We start from the raw sequence: 14,717 nt of genomic DNA, 5'->3' as shown, positions 1-14,717 counted from the left end.
CACAAGTGTGTACTCCGAAAGAGTGTTTAGTGCCGCCGCTCACCTTGTCAGCAATCGGCGTACGAGGTTACATCCAGAAAATGTGGAGAAGATGATGTTCATTAAAATGAATTATAATCAATTCCTCCGCGGAGACATTGACCAGCAGCAATTGCCTCCACAAAGTACACAGGGAGCTGAGATGGTGGATTCCAGTGGGGACGAATTGATAATCTGTGAGGAGGGGGATGTACACGGTGATATATCGGAGGGTGAAGATGAGGTGGACATCTTGCCTCTGTAGAGCCAGTTTGTGCAAGGAGAGATTAATTGCTTCTTTTTTGGGGGGGGTCCAAACCAACCCGTCATATCAGTCACAGTCGTGTGGCAGACCCTGTCAGTGAAATGATGGGTTGGTTAAAGTGTGCATGTCCTGTTTTGTTTATACAACATAAGGGTGGGTGGGAGGGCCCAAGGACAATTCCATCTTGCACCTCTTTTTTCTTTTCTTTTTCTTTGCATCATGTGCTGATTGGGGAGGGTTTTTTGGAAGGGACATCCTGCGTGACACTGCAGTGCCACTCCTAGATGGGCCCGGTGTTTGTGTCGGCCACTAGGGTCGCTAATCTTACTCACACAGTCAGCTACCTCATTGCGCCTCTTTTTTTCTTTGCGTCATGTGCTGTTTGGGGAGGGTTTTTTGGAAGGGACATCCTGCGTGACACTGCAGTGCCACTCCTAGACGGGCCCGGTGTTTGTGTCGGCCACTAGGGTCGCTAATCTTACTCACACAGCTACCTCATTGCGCCTCTTTTTTTCTTTGCGTCATGTGCTGTTTGGGGAGGTTTTTTTGGAAGGGACATCCTGCGTGACACTGCAGTGCCACTCCTAGATGGGCCCGGTGTTTGTGTCGGCCACTAGGGTCGCTTATCTTACTCACACAGCGACCTCGGTGCAAATTTTAGGACTAAAAATAATATTGTGAGGTGTGAGGTATTCAGAATAGACTGAAAATGAGTGTAAATTATGGTTTTTGAGGTTAATAATACTTTGGGATCAAAATGACCCCCAAATTCTATGATTTAAGCTGTTTTTTAGTGTTTTTTGAAAAAAACACCCGAATCCAAAACACACCCGAATCCGACAAAAAAAATTCGGTGAGGTTTTGCCAAAACGCGTTCGAACCCAAAACACGGCCGCGGAACCGAACCCAAAACTAAAACACAAAACCCGAAAAATTTCAGGCGCTCATCTCTACAGTATACCCCATAATGTTATCATTTCAAAGTGACTGAGTGGTGGCTTAGAAATGCTTCAGAGACAGGATAAAAATGTCTTCTTTCAGTTATGCTACAATGATGGTTTCTATGGAAACAAACTGATCTATATACTGCAACATACTGTACAGTTCTTTCTGTCCGCCAAGTAAATTGCTTGCAGCAGCTGTCCCCATACATTTCTGTGTGAATAGCATTAGTGAGGTTATATAACAGGCTACAAAACCTTGTATCCGTTAGCAACTGTACAGTAACTGAATTTGAAGATTAAATGGTGTTAACCAGCTTGCTTCTATGGGGGTATACCTGCCAGAGAGGGATCTTCTGATTCCTCCTTGCTGGGCTTCTTTTCCCATTGCCCATCACAAGATTTCTGATTTGCACATGCACAGCCAGGTCCAAACCTGGAAGTAAGATGATAGTGTTGACTATCACTGTACTTTTCACTCATCACCAGGATGAACCCATGTCTCGATGACTTCCTCAAAATAAACAAAACCAGGCAGAATGATATGCTGTCATTATAACAGACACAATTTAATAAACTGGTAGCTAGTCAATTAATAAATTAAAAAATGGCTTTGTCCTCAGAATTGCTACCTCCTGGTTCACTTTAACTTATTGATTTAGCCCATCTTATGTTACAAATGATCATTTTGCAATTGAAATTGAGTAAACAGTGTGATAACTGTGACAGTGTGATAGATCAGTCAATGCCACAGCCAGACTTGTCAGCCGGGACCTCTGTATATGTGCGTAAACTGTGTGAACATATGTAAGACATCAGATGTGTAATATGCTCGCAGTTTGATGTACTTAGCCACACTTGGGTAACAATTCACCAAAATTGTCTCTTGGATTTTCAGCTCTGTTGTTCTTAGGCTGGGTACACAGAGCGATGGGCAATTATCCCGATGTTTGGGCCGAATTCCCTTCCCAGCTAAGATCTGACATACACACTAGCCGATGTAATTGACGATGGAACAACATCTAGTTCCATCCCTCATATCACTGCACCGAGGCGCATGCAATATCTTCTGGTTGACTGTGCAGCACAGCCGTCTGGAAAATGTTGCATGTGACTCACTGGAGTGTGACAGAGCGGCCGATTCAAGTAAGCATATACATGTACCGATCGGCCGCTCGATATGTCGCTCCTCACATCACAGCTGGACAGGCACTTTAATTTCTCCGCCCAGCTGTGACGTCAGTCCCTGCATCCAATGTACTGGTGGACGATCATCCGTACCAATGCCAATATAGCTGCAGATATATAGGGTATCGGCTGTGCTACAGGGACAACACGATATGTGCATAAACGACATCGTACACACTTGCCGACCCACTCGCGATATATCGCTCATTTGATCAAACAGAAATATCGCCCAGTGTGTACCCAGCATAAGACCCAGGGGCAACTGAGTAGGTGATCAGTACCTGCTCTGTAGGAAAGGAGGATGCTATAGAATAGATCACAGGTTCTCAAACTCGGTCCTCAGGACCCCACACAGTGCATGTTTTGCAGGTCTCCTCACAGAATCGCAAGTGAAACAATTTGCTCCACCTGTAGACCTTTTAAAATGTGTCAGTGAATAATGAATACTCCTGTGCACTTGCTGGGTTACCTGCAAAACATGCACTGTGTGGGGTCCTGAGGACCGAGTTTGAGAACCACTGGAATAGATGAAGACTGGAAACTTATTATTGAGGTTTACATAGAGGCTGAGGGCATTCATTACACTAGTTTATCCTCTATATCAGCACTTTTGTAATTAATATAAAACAACATTCAATTTGTTATTTATAATATACACGAAAGTGTTATGTATATTTCTAATTTTAGGATTTCCCTTTAAGATGTGCTAGGATTAAATGTACATACTAGCTTTCCATTTCTTGTATATGCTTTCCCTATCACAGCTTGCAAATTCTGCTTCTGTTTTTCCTAAAGCCATGCCCTTCATTTTCCATATGCACAGTTCATCTTCTCCCATTAGCTTTCACTGCCACTCTAATTTAAAAAAGCTATGTAATCACAGAGCTGCAGCTTTCTCAGAGACATGTCCCGTGTGACCAGGCGGGCGGCATCGACCAGTGAGAGGCTGTGATGTCACACTCAGAAGGAAATGAGCTTTTGTGTAGTGCAGAGCTGATGCAGAATAACAGTGTTCGGTGTAGAATGCTTTGGCAAGGCTAAGGCAACACCAATTTATCCCAGCATACATTACTTTATGCCACGGTAATCAGTACCCTGGTGTTGATATTAGAGAAGTTGGTCCAAGTAAGTCATTTTTTTCTTATATTCTTTTAGAGTAATGCTTTGTGTAGAATCAATGTTGATCTATTGTACTTTCAGTAATTGTTACTTTAGGGTTACTATATTGTATATATAAACAAAAGAAAAATGATAAGCATACCTGCTGTATCTTTTTTATTTCTTTTTTTTTATATATATGATTATACACAATTGACTGTATATCCTGGAGAGAACTGTTGTAGGTTTTGTAGTACAAACAGTAATAATACAAATATTGACATGTGTTTGAGGCATCAAATAAAATGTATTCTTTTTATATGAGACTCCCAACAGTTTATAGAGTGATACACAAAATATATCACAGCAGCTTCAATTAATAATGAGATTACTGAGTTTGATATGTTCACAGCTATTTTGTTAAAGTATATATATTTACAAAATGCTAGTTTGATTGCTATATAATTGAGAGCGTTTTCTGTAGAATTAGGAAATATATATATATTTTTATAAACAAACATTTATTATCTCTAAATATATATGTACAGTCAAATAAACAGAAATACAAATTGTATATTATAATTATATACCTTAATTCTAAGCATAATACTATATCAGTCTATGGTAGGAATATTATAATTTCTAAATCTATATGTACAATCAAATAAACAAAATACAAATTATATATTATAATTATATATCTTAATTCTAAGCAGAATACTATATCAGTCTATGGTAGGAATATTAATATCTCAAAATAATGAAATGCATAAAAACCTTTATAAACATGTATATATTTATTTATTTTTTTGGACAGATTTTGTCTAAATTGTGAAAACAGTAGAATGTAACAAAAATATTAATAAAGTGTAATGTTAAAATTCTATCATTAAATAATAGAATTGATGCAAGAGTTAAAATGATGACATTAGATTGTGTAAATACTTTAATATGTTTCATAAACTACAAAGACAAGTTGCTAATTCCTCTACATTGAGTCATTTGTGAATGTAAATAAATACTTCTGGTGCTTCCTATTGGTCTCAAGAGGTCCTGTGACATCATAGCATCTTATCTCTGTCAATGATATTCATATATTCATCTGGTTTATCTCAAGGTTGGGAGCAGGCAGAGCAATTATTCCAAAGGATTAAAACTATTCTATTCTAAACTAGTAATCAGAAAATGCATCGAAGAAAAATCAAAAATGCTAAATTTAAATTATACCTGGAGGAATATAGAAGGCCTGTAAAGAATAATTCCTGCCCCTGCAATACAAAATCTAAATGATAAATAATGCAGATATTAATTCTTTAATTCCACCTTCCTCTCCAAGAGGGCCAATTTGATATTAATGACATAGCCAGATGCATCAATATTCATGAAACACTCTGTGCTCAAGAAATCAAAATTTCACACATACAGTACTCACTACAGATCTATAATGCGAGCTGGGTTTACAGTGTTCAATGGCTTTTGGGTCCAGCATGGTTTACACCACATACCCTTCACCAATTTCAGTTATTTACCTCTTGCCTCTCCTACCCATGCTATAATTATGTTAATACTGTACCTTTGGAAATGCGGTGTGTGCCATATTTCCGAAGGTAATGGCGGATTATTATGCCTACTCCGAAGACACTGCATTAGTGCCAGAGTCTTTGTTCTGTACAGGTGCCACTGCCTTGTTTTTTGTTTTATTTTTTGCTGTTTTTAAAGGGGTGATTGGGCCACAGACTTTTGCACATACAGTAGGCTCCCCAATCTTAAAATGCGCCTGGCTCACCGTTATAACATAGAATTCTGCTCTGACATACTGGCAATCAAAGCAGAATGGCAGAGGAGATCCCCTCAATGTAATTCTCATGTCAAGACAGAGCATTAAAACAAAAATTGCAATAAAACAGATGTAATTTATCTAATTTAAAGCTTTCTGAACAAATAACATTAATTTTTTTTTTACATGTACAGTATTCATGAATTAATGTATAAAAATGCTCCTTGAAGGTATTAGTACATCAGTTAACTGATTCAGTAGAGTTTACATGGTTTGTCTTCTCCTCTCCATAGTGTACTTATTTTCTCCCAGAGCGCCCCTTTAAACTAGTTTGAAGGCATGTATAAGTAGGAATGGCATGTTATGTCATTAGCAGGTCTTAAAGTGGTCCTGGAGAGGTGGTGGAACTCATTTTCCCCGCCACCTACCCCCCCCCCCCCCCCCCCCACACACACACATTACGTAGAGCCAGAGCCAGTGCTAGTGTTTTCGGCACCTCCTTGCAAACTATGAATTAGTACACAACTTCCCATACTTTATAAAGGGACATTGATCTCACAAAGAAGCAGTGTGGTCACATAATAGTACCCCCGGTTCAAATTACACTACTCAGTAGCACAATCTTATTCCAATTACACCTCATGTAGTGCCCCTGATTTATATTACAACACATAGCAATGCCCCTTATTATGTCACTCAGTAGTGCCCTTTATTCACATTGCACTACACAATGGTACCCTTTATGCACATTGGGCCACACAGTAGTGCCCCTTACACATAATTACCACAGTAGTAGTGCCTCTTAAACACAATTACCACAGTAGTAGTGCCCCTTACACATAATGACCACAGTAGTGCCCCTTATACATCTCTGCCTCTGTCACTCCAGCAGCGCACCGCCTTTGTCCCTCCAGCAGCTCCATGCCCTGTATCCCCTCAGCAGCTTTCCCACCTCTCTTGTCTCTCCAGCCACCTCTCATCTTGTCTTCAAGATGCACAGAGCCAGCTTCTCCTCATGGCTCCTCTTCACTTCATCAGTGGTGACAGCATGACATCACATACACTGTACCAGAAAAGGAAACCACTGGGACCTGAAGAGGGGATGAATGCTGTCCAACAGACACAGAGGAGGAGGATCGTGGAGCCACCAGGACCTGAGGAAGGGGGAGGTGGCTGCAGCTCATAAGTAACACTAGCGCCGCCTGCATCATCTATTGATGTAGATGATGACGCAGGTTTTTCTGTTGGAATTACTATGCAGGGCAATGGAGGTGGTGGAATTAGTTCCCCGTACCATTACAGGTGGTGAAACTCGGTTCCACCTCGTCCCCCCCCCACTTTAACCCCTGGTCACTAGGGAGTGATGTATTTCATCATTGATAGTGGGATACAGTGCAGAAAGGACTAATGTGAGCAGATATGTATAGAGATAATATACCACTATGCATATACATTGCTCTATAAGATACACAGAAAGGAGGGGGGGGGGGGGGGACCAGCCTCCCTGAGCATATATAACATACTTAAGATTGTAGTGGGGGCCCCCTGAGTCCTGATGTAGTTGCTGTAGCTGCCATCTATATTATAATACCACTGCCTGTCAGGATTTCTGCCTTTATTTGCCATCTAAAAACTCAGAGTTAAATATGTAGAGTACAATACAGAGCACGCCTGAAATTTCTGTCTCCTTTCTGCAGAGACAGAAATAATGGTACCATGACCATCATTGAGAACTGAGACAGGTCGTCATAGCAACATCCATCGCTCATAAAATGATATAAAGGGGTAGAGAGCCATACAGTATTAGTTAAGAACAAACATAGGCTGACTAACTATACAGGCAACAACAATAAAAAGCATTTATTAACTATATAAACGCATGAACAAAAGTTTGTACATCTATTAATCAATTACATACACACACCTGTGTTTTGTTCCCATACTTATTCTTGTATTACTTAAAATTGACACATTGTTTTTATTCCCCCCTTAAATACAGTAACACTTGGCATATACTGTTTGTACACAGACCCAAGTGCTGCAGATCAACACACGCACTACAAATACAATAATTGAAAGTCATTTTGTCTTCCAGTATGTCTTTATAACCATAGTTGCAGTAATAACAAGTATATAACATGTTCAATCACGAGTGTGGAACTGGAACACATACCATTAACCAAACAGCCCTAGCCAAGCTTACTGCAACTATACTGTACTGACTTATGTGTTGGGCAGTTCCATGGATATTGTAGTAAAATAGAAAATGGGGTATTTACCAGAATATATTAGAAGATGCTTTAAACAAGAGAAGCAATTTTCCTGTTTCAAAGTTGCTGTGATCTGCTCTTTTAAGTTAAATATCAGAAAATGTCTAAACCTTAACATTATTGAATTATAGAACTCAGTTACCGTATATGGTCCCACTTTGTACACACAGTGTTGCACCATGCTGCATAGCCACATAATAGGAAATTGTACATTGAAGCTAGTCAAGGATTACTCGGAGATCAGGAGACAGTGCACATTTTCACAGCATTTTACCAAGTTGGACATTCATTTGGAACTTGTTGGGAATTTAATTTTTTTGTTGTGCCCGTAGCTCCCAACTAAAGTGTTTATGAAAACCCATCGCTTATTGTGTATTTCTGCTGGCACCCATGTGTTTTTCGACTTGTCGGAATTTTTGACAGGGTGGAAAAATGGCACTTCAATTGAATATTGAAGTATCGAAAAGTTCAGATTATCGGCAGAAAGTGCTGTCTTTCTGTCCTGTCGAAACTTCCGACCCTAATTGAATACTCCCCTTAGTGAGCATGATAGCGCAAGCTGTCAGCAACTGGAAATGGCCATCAAGGCCAGATAAAATATTTTATACATCTTCACAGTTAATCAGGAAGATAAACAGGCCTACACTGATTATTTCACATGGATTCTACAGGTTGGAGTAATTTGTATTAGAGCCCTTTGACTGGGTACAGAAATGTAACGTGCCTCAAATTTGTATGTAACATGAGTCACATGTCAAAATTGATTTTGACAGTTGCACCACAAGGTGGGTGCAGCCTGCACCCTGCTGACACCCGCTAAGGGGTGACACTAAAGTGTCAGCTCATGCTCAGTGACAGGAGCCGAGTGCTACACTATAACATTGCGTGCAGCAACCCATCTCCTTGTAAAAGCCAGCACTGCAGACACACAAGCCCGCATCTCTCGGACCCCCAGAGTGTTGAAAACGGGGGTTGGGATGTCTAGTCACGCCCTTCCCGTGAAGCTATTTCCCCGTCCTGCGAAGCCATGCCCCTTTTGCATCTACCGCCGCACCGGGTGTATTGTAGCTGAGTGACGCCTCTGGATTTTAAGTATAGTTTTGTTAACATTCAGTTTTTTGTTTGTGTGTCAATCATAAGTTTAGGGTCTTGTAAGTGTATACTACAGCATGCTTGCCTACTCTCCCGGTATGGCCGAGAGGCTCCCGAAAATCAAGTGGTACTCCTAGTACCCCGAAAGAGTGGGCAAGTCTCCCGGCCGAGTGTCAGCCAACCGCACCCCGCCGCATCCCCTAGCAAACCTCCGACGGCGCAGTTCAAAGTGGGCGGTCTGGGGGTCAGATGATGCAATTCATGTCACCCAGGCCCCACTCTATGCCTTGCTTTGCAATATTATCGGCATTGCTAGGCAGGGGGCGAGGCCACGATTATGCAATCATGCGTCCACGCCACCCAATCCCGCCCATCAATGTCATCCTCCATTCTCACCACGCCAACGCTGCTGCATCACGCCCCCCCCCCTCCCCCCTGCTGCTCTGACCTGGCTGCCTCCTCCCAGAGGGGGCAGCCAGATTGTCGGTAAGTATGTACTACAGTATAACAATCATATTGTAATAATACTGTACTTAGGAGAGCAGGTTTAAATAAATATATCCCCTTAGTTCCTATGTCCATCCTGTTGTAACATGAGTCACGCATATATAAAACAAAATGGAACTACTAAGAGTGTACATTTTTTTTCTGCTTTCAAGCATGAATTATGACTACCTACCACATATATTAGTGTCATAGTTTTAAAATGGGGATATTCAGATTAATATTTCTGCGCGGTGCACTGAAACTTCTAAAAATGAACATGAAATGTAAGGTGAGTGACATGGAATGACCCATATATTCATCACTTTCTATTTCATAAATCTAAAATGTTAACACTTATTGCACCATTTAGTAAATAGGCTTATAGCTCATCTCAACCTATCTGTAATCTTCTCCTTATGCCCTTAGTTCACACTGAGATTGCCTGATCAAATAGTTTTAAAAAACCATATGATTACAGTTTAATGTGAAATAAAATTGCCTTATTTATTTATTAGAGATGAGCGCCTGAAATTTTTCGGGTTTTGTGTTTTGGTTTTGGGTTCGGTTCCGCGGCCGTGTTTTGGGTTCGAACGCGTTTTGGCAAAACTTCACCGAATTTTTTTTGTCGGATTCGGGTGTGTTTTGGATTCGGGTGTTTTTTTCCAAAAACACTAAAAAACAGCTTAAATCATAGAATTTGGGGGTCATTTTGATCCCAAAGTATTATTAACCTCAAAAACCATAATTTACACTCATTTTCAGTCTATTCTGAATACCTCACACCTCACAATATTATTTTTAGTCCTAAAATTTGCACCGAGGTCGCTGTGTGAGTAAGATAAGCGACCCTAGTGGCCGACACAAACACCGGGCCCATCTAGGAGTGGCACTGCAGTGTCACGCAGGATGTCCCTTCCAAAAAACCCTCCCCAAACAGCACATGACGCAAAGAAAAAAAGAGGCGCAATGAGGTAGCTGTGTGAGTAAGATTAGCGACCCTAGTGGCCGACACAAACACCGGGCCCATCTAGGAGTGGCACTGCAGTGTCACGCAGGATGGCCCTTCCAAAAAACCCTCCCCAAACAGCACATGACGCAAAGAAAAAAAGAGGCGCAATGAGGTAGCTGTGTGAGTAAGATTAGCGACCCTAGTGGCCGACACAAACACCGGGCCCATCTAGGAGTGGCACTGCAGTGTCACGCAGGATGGCCCTTCCAAAAAACCCTCCCCAAACAGCACATGACGCAAAGAAAAAAAGAGGCGCAATGAGGTAGCTGACTGTGTGAGTAAGATTAGCGACCCTAGTGGCCGACACAAACACCGGGCCCATCTAGGAGTGGCACTGCAGTGTCACGCAGGATGTCCCTTCCAAAAAACCCTCCCCAAACAGCACATGACGCAAAGAAAAAAAGAGGCGCAATGAGGTAGCTGTGTGAGTAAGATTAGCGACCCTAGTGGCCGACACAAACACCGGGCCCATCTAGGAGTGGCACTGCAGTGTCACGCAGGATGGCCCTTCCAAAAAACCCTCCCCAAACAGCACATGACGCAAAGAAAAAAAGAGGCGCAATGAGGTAGCTGTGTGAGTAAGATTAGCGACCCTAGTGGCCGACACAAACACCGGGCCCATCTAGGAGTGGCACTGCAGTGTCACGCAGGATGTCCCTTCCAAAAAACCCTCCCCAAACAGCACATGACGCAAAGAAAAAAAGAGGCTTTTTACTGATATTTGGTGTTTTGGATTTGACATGCTCTGTACTATGCCATTGGGCATCGGCCTTGGCAGACGACGTTGCTGGCATTTCATCGTCTCGGCCATGACTAGTGGCAGCAGCTTCAGCACGAGGTGGAAGTGGATCTTGATCTTTCCCTAATTTTGGAACCTCAACATTTTTGTTCTCCATATTTTAATAGGCACAACTAAAAGGCACCTCAGGTAAACAATGGAGATGGATGGATTGGATACTAGTATACAATTATGGACGGGCTGCCGAGTGCCGACACAGAGGTAGCCACAGCCGTGAACTACCGCACTGTACTGTGTCTGCTGCTAATATATAGACTGGTTGATAAAGAGATAGTATACTCGTAACTAGTATGTATGTATAAAGAAAGAAAAAAAAACCACGGTTAGGTGGTATATACAATTATGGACGGGCTGCCGAGTGCCGACACAGAGGTAGCCACAGCCGTGAACTACTGTACTGTGTCTGCTGCTAATATATAGACTGGTTGATAAAGAGATAGTATACTCGTAACTAGTATGTATGTATAAAGAAAGAAAAAAAAACCACGGTTAGGTGGTATATACAATTATGGACGGGCTGCCGAGTGCCGACACAGAGGTAGCCACAGCCGTGAACTACCGCACTGTACTGTGTCTGCTGCTAATATATAGACTGGTTGATAAAGAGATAGTATACTCGTAACTAGTATGTATGTATAAAGAAAGAAAAAAAAACCACGGTTAGGTGGTATATACAATTATGGACGGGCTGCCGAGTGCCGACACAGAGGTAGCCACAGCCGTGAACTACCGCACTGTACTGTGTCTGCTGCTAATATATAGACTGGTTGATAAAGAGATAGTATACTCGTAACTAGTATGTATGTATAAAGAAAGAAAAAAAAACCACGGTTAGGTGGTATATACAATTATGGACGGGCTGCCGAGTGCCGACACAGAGGTAGCCACAGCCGTGAACTACCGCACTGTACTGTGTCTGCTGCTAATATATAGACTGGTTGATAAAGAGATAGTATACTCGTAACTAGTATGTATGTATAAAGAAAGAAAAAAAAACCACGGTTAGGTGGTATATACAATTATGGACGGGCTGCCGAGTGCCGACACAGAGGTAGCCACAGCCGTGAACTACCGCACTGTACTGTGTCTGCTGCTAATATATAGACTGGTTGATAAAGAGATAGTATACTCGTAACTAGTATGTATGTATAAAGAAAGAAAAAAAAACCACGGTTAGGTCACTGGTATATACAATTATGGACGGGCTGCCGAGTGCCGACACAGAGGTAGCCACAGCCGTGAACTACCGCACTGTACTGTGTCTGCTGCTAATATAGACTGGTTGATAAAGAGATAGTATACTACTAATATTATATACTGGTGGTCAGGTCACTGGTCACTAGTCACACTGGCAGTGGCACTCCTGCAGCAAAAGTGTGCACTGTTTAATTTTAATATAATATTATGTACTCCTGGCTCCTGCTATAACCTATAACTGGCACTGCAGTAGTGCTCCCCAGTCTCCCCCACAATTATAAGCTGTGTGAGCTGAGCAGTCAGACAGATATATAATATATATAGATGATGCAGCACACTGGCCTGAGCCTGAGCAGTGCACACAGATATGGTATGTGACTGACTGAGTCACTGTGTGTATCGCTTTTTTCAGGCAGAGAACGGATATAGACAAAACAGATACTCTCCCTTTTGCGCTATTAAACAGAAAGTGAGAAAGGATTGGGTTAAGGCTGCCAAATTCCACTAAGTCCCTTGTTAGGAGGGACTAAAAAGATACAAATATGTGCCAATAGAGGAATGGGCGCACTTGGGTTGTTTTTCCACCCAATATTCAACGGGGAAAAACAGCAGTCTCCCTAAGATATTTACTCCTAATTTGTGAGCATAAAACCACATTTAAGATGTTCCATGTAAAATTTATTACAACATAAAAGCAATGATACAAAACGGTATAGTATCTCTTCTTGCAGATAACACCATATAGTACAGAGGACCAGTTGAAATAACTTTGATAGATTCCTCCTTCTCCTTTGACAATTCGGAGATTTGATGTTTATGAACAAATAACCCGACGCGTTTCGTCTTACTCTAAGACTTCATCAGGGGTATGTCTCTAGTGCTTGATAAATACTGTTAGTGCATCAATAAAATGGCAATTACGTATTCTGGATACTTGAAAAAACCACACACCGGTGGGGTACACAGGTGAAAGTTAGATTAAGCCTTATGGTTAAGTGCTTGAATAACAAGTTCAAACGCATAGGCCTGAACGCAAGTTCAAATAGGTATGTGACCTTATGATTCAGGGATTTGGATAACAAGTTCAAATACACAGGTCTACCACAATTTCATATGCGTGTGTAACCTTGCCAGCAGCTACAATAGCTTCAAGTCACAACCAGTGTAAGTGTACTGAGTCACTGTGTGTATCGCTTTTTTCAGGCAGAGAACGGATATATTAAATAAACTGCACTGTGTGTCTGGTGGTCACTCACTATATAATATATTATGTACTCCTGGCTCCTGCTATAACCTTTAACTGGCACTGCAGTAGTGCTCCCCAGTCTCCCCCACAATTATAAGCTGTGTGAGCTGAGCAGTCAGACAGATATATATAATATTATATATAGATAATAGATGATGCAGCACACTGGCCTGAGCCTGAGCAGTGCACACAGATATGGTATGTGACTGAGTCACTGTGTGCTGTGTATCGCTTTTTTCAGGCAGAGAACGGATTATATTATGTACTCCTGGCTCCTGCTATAACCTATAACTGGCACTGCAGTAGTGCTCCCCAGTCTCCCCCACAATTATAAGCTGTGTGAGCTGAGCAGTCAGACAGATATATATAATATTATATATAGATAATAGATGATGCAGCACACTGGCCTGAGCCTGAGCAGTGCACACAGATATGGTATGTGACTGAGTCACTGTGTGCTGTGTATCGCTTTTTTCAGGCAGAGAACGGATTATAAATAAAAGTGGTGGTCACTGGTCACTATCAGCAAAACTCTGCACTGTACACTACTGAGTACTCCTAATGCTCCCCAAAATTAGTAAATCAAGTGTCTCTCTAATCTATTCTAATTCTAAACGGAGAGGACGCCAGCCACGTCCTCTCCCTATCAATCTCAATGCACGTGTGAAAATGGCGGCGACGCGCGGCTCCTTATATAGAATCCGAGTCTCGCGATAGAATCCGAGCCTCGCGAGAATCCGACAGCGTCATGATGACGTTCGGGCGCGCTCGGGTTAACCGAGCAAGGCGGGAAGATCCGAGTCGCTCGGACCCGTGAAAAAAAACATGAAGTTCTGGCGGTTTCGGATTCAGAGAAACCGAACCCGCTCATCTCTATTATTTATAGCCCTGTACATTCTCCTCACTATATGTGGTAGGAAGCACAATGTTATATACCTATTACAAGCCTGCCTTTAAAAGCATTTAGACTGATGATCTCAACAGTTACCATTTGTAGCATGGTGGGAACAAAATAGAGACTTTAAATGCACAATTATATACAGTAGATCATGCATGTGAATAGACCACCTGTGTGGATCAGGTGACAATATACTGTAATTGACCTCTTCAAATATCTATTTTTGGGTCATATTATCCTGATCCCTGCATTTCAAGCAAATATTACATTTGAAGTTCTATCATTACATATTAAAATCATACAAACATTTTTAAAAAAGCTGTCAACTATTTATTTGTAAGTAGAACAAGTTTTAAAATGTACAGGTATAAATGATTTTCCATCTCATCATAACCTGTTTATGTAAACATATCATTTGAAAAGTGTGTTAATT

The 14,717-nt window shown here is 41.6% G+C and overlaps 1 protein-coding gene across 1 annotated transcript in view; it reads left to right on the top strand.

Annotated features, from left to right (window-relative positions):
- Window positions 1-3,356: 3,356 nt before the first annotated feature.
- The window catches only part of CSRNP3 (cysteine and serine rich nuclear protein 3), a 278,203-nt gene continuing 266,842 nt past the window's right edge, over window positions 3,357-14,717 (top strand). The window contains exon 1 of the mRNA XM_063933603.1: window positions 3,357-3,537. The gene's annotated coding sequence lies outside the window, so the exon portion shown is untranslated. The remainder of the gene's footprint in view (window positions 3,538-14,717) is intronic.

This window comes from Pseudophryne corroboree, chromosome 7, assembly GCF_028390025.1.
Source record: "Pseudophryne corroboree isolate aPseCor3 chromosome 7, aPseCor3.hap2, whole genome shotgun sequence".
NCBI classification, from domain to species: Eukaryota; Metazoa; Chordata; class Amphibia; order Anura; family Myobatrachidae; genus Pseudophryne; species Pseudophryne corroboree.
Note: the sequence above shows the minus strand (reverse complement) of the source record. Positions and strands in the feature narration are given on the sequence as shown.